This window comes from Wyeomyia smithii, chromosome 2 (genome assembly GCF_029784165.1).
Source record: "Wyeomyia smithii strain HCP4-BCI-WySm-NY-G18 chromosome 2, ASM2978416v1, whole genome shotgun sequence".
Classification (NCBI taxonomy): Eukaryota; Metazoa; Arthropoda; class Insecta; order Diptera; family Culicidae; genus Wyeomyia; species Wyeomyia smithii.
The window spans coordinates 154,354,350-154,361,402 of NC_073695.1; positions in this window are offsets into that span (position 1 = coordinate 154,354,350).

The following is a 7,053-nucleotide window of genomic DNA, read 5'->3' on the forward strand; positions in this document are numbered from 1 at the left end:
CATACTAATAACCTTGATACTATCGATAGAAACCGCCTCGTTTTGACTCTTTAAAAGGTCAATGAAGGCGTCAGGAGAATACTGATCACTCATACCCATTACTTTTAATCTTGGCACCGGGGGAACGGGTACAACAGCTGTGTAGCTTTCACCAAGGTTGTTTTCAATACCACTTTTCACGATCTCTATGTTATCATTTGTTGCACACTCAACAATAACTGAGCCATCTTTCCCGTTTCTAAAGTTACTTATTTTGTGGGTCTTCGGATCTAAATTCGATTTTAAAAATTCCCTTGTAGCTTCACTACTCTGGGAGGACTCTTTTGGCTTGATCACAATGACTGGACCAGCCTTACGTTTTTTTATATTACCACGAACTACACTCGCAAAAGTTAAAACTTCTGTTTCGTTATTCGCGCAATTACCATCATCATTTAATTTACGTTTTTTAGTCTTTTTTGCCACATTCCGATTCAAACTATCAGAATCCGACACATTATTGCCCATTTCAACTAACTCCTGTCTACGTTTATTTTCTAAAAATGAACTAGTCATAATATCCATTTTTCCACTAATAAATTTATCAAAATCATCGCCTCTTTGCTTTAGAGTACTGATTATATTTAAGCTCATTTCTTTCATCCCGCTCTTTAACGCGTTGCCTATCTGAGCAGTAATGTTGTTTTGGATATCTGCAACCCAACTTGAAATCTGTTTGATCTCCTGTCTTAGTGCATCAACATCCAAAACTGAAACATTCTGCTCGTCACAACTCTGAACTGATAGACAGTCGTTGCATTTAAACAGAACATTATCGCTTGCATTGATTAATTTCACTGAGGGTCCACTTATTCCACCGCAGCGAGAGTGAAATCTCCCTCCGCAGCGAAAACAGCAAACGAGATCGTTAATCAAGACAATACATTTACACTTTACACATTCCATTTCAGCCTTACACAGTGGACGCTACGTACGGCGTCGCACAGGCAACAGAGACAATAGAAAAAAAAACAGCACCAAACAAACCAGCTCACACCGCAGTGAGTGGCGGAAAGAAATAACAAATTTATATCAAAACAGGTGTGACGTCACACCCCGCGCAGAAAATACTTTATGTTCCGTCACGCAGAATTTTGTGATACGGTACATTTTAGCTTAGTCCGAAAAACAGTAAACCTTCCGTTGAAAGAAATGAAAAACAGGTAGAGTGTAGAACCAGGACACGGCCGCCTGCCGTTGTCCCCTAAAAACAAGATCATTTGTAAAGAAAGCAGGAAAAATCTTGAAGAAAGACCGCGAACGGTTCTGCTAGGCAAACGTTGGCGAAACATTTGGTTTCCTTGACAAAGGACCGCGTACGGCTCTGTCAACATACTAGGTATCAACAGATTATGCAATAGGCGGCAAAGAACTTCGCGCAGCCTTCTGCTGTGCTACAGGCAAACAAACTCGAATAAAATAAACAAGTTTTGTGTTGTAAACAAAACAGAAGTCGCCGGTACAACGGTGTTGATGCTCTCGCATGCGTTCTATCGTACATGCGGTACTAGATCATAGGTTAAGAGATTAGTAAGGTAAACAGAGAGTGGAGAAAGTCTCTCTCTCTGAGTTACCGGTAGGGTATATTTAAGTAGTGATGTACGAAAAATAAAGTCAGTTAGTCCACGTTAAATCTTGTGTATTAATTCCGCGCCAAAGGCGCGTACAGGGATATCTAGTAGAAGAATTCCCTGGTAGGTTATATACCTACACATGTGGTGACAGCGCGTGGTCTTTTCTGCGCCATTGAATCTTTTCTTTAATCTTCGGACGTATCTCGGAAGTCAGACGCGGTCGTAAACTCGGTCGTAGTAATCACGCTAAGGGAGCAAAAAGAAAAAGTAGTGGTTTAAATATCTGTGGTTCAGTGAAAAATGAAATAGTTTTTCGGAGTTTTAATCCAAGTAGTGCTCGCGGAGGAAAAAGAGTGTGTTATTTAAAAAAAAAAAAAAGGGAAAAAAAGAGAACTGAAGAAAAAGTACTTAACGATTTATCGAGATCAGCAGCTTGGAAAGTAGTGCTGCTAGTGAAAGAGAAAAAAAAAAAGAAAAACGAAAATCGAGAAAAGACGTTGACAAAAAGTGTTCTCTTTTCTCGCTTTTTGGCATGAAAGTGAACTGAGTTGGTGGCAAACCCAAGCGAGTGACATTCGTATGCGGGGAAAAGGTGCTGTGTTTTGCTGCTGAAGACGACTTGTAAAGTGCGATCGTTTTTTTTTTTCATGTAAGTGTCAGTTTCGACGTTGGCAGATATTCGATATAGTGAATTGTCGTATTAAGAAGGTGCCGAAGTTACGTAGTGGAAATTGAAGTCAACAACGATGACCGGCCCTGTGTCAAGGATACTCGGGTGAGTGAGTCATTTCCTTTTTTATTATGCGGCATATCGCAATAGCAGAATAGGCGTTAGACGGTTATGACCATAAATGTCAAGATTAAAAGAGCTTAAGGATTATGTCTACCAGGAGTACCATAATCTGAGCAATAACATAAACAGGCCGAGAACGCGGGCGGCAGTCGCTAATAGAAGAAAATTATTAAGCGACGCTTTAAACGACTTTTCGGAAATTTTAAAAGAGTATGAAAATTCGAATTTAACGCCAGAACATTGGAATAGATTAACAGATCAGTACACACTTGTTCAATCGAAAGTGTGTCTGGCATTGAAAATCTTAGATAACTCGGCGATTGTTCCTGAGCCAAACAGAAATAGAAGATTATCAGAAAATTGTCTTGAGTTTGAGACATCAGATCTTGCAGAAGATCAGTTGGCGAATTTAGAGCGATCGGTGATTTTTGAAGATCCCCCGCTTTCATCGACCCTTGTAGAAACTCAGGAATCAAGGGGTGAGAAGCACACAGTGAATTAACATCTATTGAATCTTTTTTTTAAAACTGATAGAACAAAAAATTACCAAATATAAAACCATTTAGGAGCTATTGACGATAGAAGAGAACGACGGAGAGATACACATTAGGAGACATAAATGACCTTGGAGACTACATTAGGCGAACTACAATCGTAACAATTCTTCAGTGGTTCGTAATAATAACGATTTACAGGTTATCACATCTACTTGGGTCGAGAGGCCAATTTGTATAAACAATCAATTCGCGCCGCTGCTGCGCGGTTGATTTTATTTCTGAAACGGCAAGCAATAAAACTCTCGGCACGACAAGTGCACGCAAGCGATTTTCGTTCATTTGCCCAACAAAATAATTAAAGTGGCAGAGCGGGAAGCAAACGGGCGGTAACACCGCTAACAAATCGAATTTAAGAACGCAAACAGATACTCGCAGAGTTGCGCACATGGAAATCACCTTAATTATTTTAAGAGAGAATTTTAGCACACGGGTGGCTACGTTATCGTTAGCAAATATAAAAAGGGTAAAGTCGCATTTCATTAATGTCCAATAAAGAGCGTGAGAGCGGTAACTACGAATTGCGCGCTCACACGTTGCATACAAAAGTTAGTCATTTGTACTAATTGTCGGGTACGCTGTCTCTGTTTATGAATTTTGCAGTGTTATTGCGATCAGCTGTGCCAGCCACGGCCAAGGTCGTATTTTGTAAGCATCAATTTTAATGGCCAATGGTAAGAACGTTTTGCTACCATACATGGCTTATCAGTAGCGGTGAATTGCTAAGAGGGTAAAAAAATGGATACATCTATAAGCGCAACGCGCGCAGCGATGGTGACATATCCACCGGAAGAGTAAATAGTAACCGACGGCAGAGATATATAATGTTGGAAGTTTACGTTAAAATATTATTTCATGAATAAGGAATGGCACCTTACGCCATCTAATGTAAACATTTACAATCTTTGATTAATTTAATTACACTAAATAGAAATGATTTTTTTTTAAATAATCATTTAATTACTATGAAAACCTAAAGTTATTTATTTAATTAATGAAGATAAACGTTGAACCGTTGACACTAAATGGTTCGAAACTTGGTGTTCAGATTTTTTGATGGCGCGACGAAGAAATTAGAGTCGGTCACGCTACGTTATCACATCTGCTCAACAGAATCGTTAGTGATACCTAAAAAAAAAAGAAGAAGGCTACATAAGCCTTATATAGTCTTATAGTATTTAGTCCGCAGTACCTTTTATTGTTTTTATGAAATATATATAAAATTTTATATTTATAATGGAGTACACGTTCCCAAAAGCAGATGCCATGCAGTGCATCCCAGAATTTGATGGGTCGCTAGACGAACTAGAAGCGTTCGTTTATCATATCGAGCATTTTGCTCGGGAGATACCAGAAGGAGTATCACACGCTCCACTGGTTTACATTGTTCTATTAAAACTAAAAGGCAGAGCTGCTGCCGCAATACATCGAATTAACGCAAACGCTTGGCCACAGGTTAAGCAGAATTTATTAAAGGAATTTGGGGATTTTATACGCATCGAGGCAGTTATAAATCAAGTAGAAACATTGAAACAGGAAGCGAATGAGACCTTTCCTGATTATAAAAAGAGGACATTGAAAATTAAGGAGAAAATCGACTCCTACGAAACTAATTGTACGAAGTCATGCATGATAGTTAGTCTTCGATTACATTTTATGGCGGGTTTGTGTGACACCGCATTGAAAGAAGCTGCTCAAGGTAAACGAGCATTTAAGTTAGAAGAGCTGCTAGACGACTTAGAGGATTACTACCATGAGCGTAATCATATCTCGGAAATAGAAAATAGAATTCAGGGCCTAGAATTGGTTGAAAGACGGCGCGATGCACTTAGACAATTTAATAGTAGCAGAAGTATTTTTACAATTAATCACAAAGACGCTGATTATAGCAACAGCCGTCTTGGAAGAAATGAAGGTTATAATTACAAAAATAGAGATAGAATAATTTACAAGCAAAACAATTATAACAATATATGTGGATCTAGCGACGGTAATCGATCCAAATACAATTATCGCACAGCGCGATCATACCGACGGAGCCAAGGGAACTACGCCCATGGTTGGAAATATAATTATTATGGTCAAAATGGACCAACTGATAGGAGGTACAGGAATTCGTATACCCGGATGCCTCAGAAAATGCTTACGGTAGCCAACATTAATGAAAGAAGTAGTAAGTTGCAAAAAGAAGGTATTTTGGATCCTATTGCACAGGAATATTTTAACGATGAAATTTGCGAAGATGTTGACTGGCGGAGATGTACCGATGAGCCCAGCAATATAGAAATAGCCGATTGGAGGACCGCATGCAATCACATAAGAGACAACAGTGCTTGTGTGGCTAAGCGAGTATATTACGATGTCAGAGGGCACTTAATGTTAACCCTACTGGCTAAGCAGAAAACCAAGAAAGCCAGACGGTAGCGAGGACTTTTGTAGAGAATTATATTTGCAAATTCGGCGTACCGTTGGAGTTAGTTACAGATAAGGGTGCGAATTTTGTAAGCACGCTCATGAAAGCTGTGTGCAAAATTTTGAAAATTAAGAAAATAACGACGAGTCCGTACCACCCACAAGCAAATTTGGTGGAAAGATCTAATCGGGAGTTAAAAACTTACCTAAGGCAATTTATTGGCGGAAAACCGCACACGTGGGATAACTTACTCCCATTTTTTACGTTTCAGTATAATACTTCAGTAAACTCATCAACGGGGTACACCCCTTTCGAATTGTTGTATGGACGTACAGCACGCATCCCCACCTCCATTTACAAGCGGAATGGAGTGGACAATTTGACATATGAAACATATACACAAGAGATGAAAAAAATATTTTTTGACCTCCACGCGAACGCGAAGGCCAACCTAAAGGATTCAAAAGAAAAGCGCAAGCAAGTTTATGACAGAAAGGCAAATGAATGGCAGCCCATGTATGGCGATTTAGTTTTAGTGAAATCAGTCCCGACAGGATCAGGTCAAAAGCTCCAGAATATGTGGAGAGGACCTTATGAAGTAGTGGAATTCCCAAGTGAAATGACCACGGTAATCAAAAACGGAAACCGTTTAGAAAAAGTTCATAATAACCGGCTTAAGCGTTATTATGACTGAATATATGAACTTAAACTATGCTTTCAAGGTTAACGGACAGAATATATTTAATGAAATACGATATTGGATGGCATGAGTTATAATAGCAAGCACCTAAAACTGTATGAAAAAGTAAGGTAAAAGTAAAATAAAGGCGTGAAGAAATGGAATAAGTCGCCGAAAAAGATATACAGCCTTTGATGATATTAGTGGCATGGCATGACACAGTTGAAAAAATTCAAATACGAATGAAGGCGTGAGGGACGAGGAACCCCGCCGATAAAGGTTGAATAAACAAAAAGCTTGGGGAATTCAAATTACTAGAATGATCTGGATGGTTGTAATGGATAAAAAGAGTTGAAAGAATTTAGAACAGCATTTGTTTTCTTTTGTAAAATGCAAATGTTAACATGGGAAAGAAATTATAGTGAACAAAAGACCTCATGAAAACGTAGTTTGATAGCTATTGGCTTAATAGGAAAACGAAGAAGAAAATCGATGGATGCTGTATTGGGACATTTTTTTGCGATGGAGACAACAATAGAACTAGGAAAGACATTTGAAAAGAGGGCTGAACTTTCCAGACGTAAAGACTACTGACTTGAAGGGATTCGAACTATTCTTTCATTAGTTAAGGTTGTGTGAGTGTATACATCGGAAGTAATTAACCCGAAATGGTTGAGGTGAATGCTGACTGAAAGAGTAAACAAGGGAGTAATTAACCCAGAATGAGTGAGTGTGCGAGATTTTCCTTTTATTTCCTAACCTTCTTATCTTTCAGGAATCACTAGAGCGGGCGGTCGCACCTTCGGATGGAAGGGGGAGAGGAAATATGCAGACTACTGCATACCAGGAGAAGTGTAAGTAGTGTAAGTATGACAGTAGCAAGAGACAAATCGAAAATTAAATAATTACAGATTCAAAAAGAGATGCGAAAAAATTAAAGAATAAAGCAGATGAGAAAGTGACGGGTCATTTTAGGTGCAAATAGAAGATGATATGAGGTG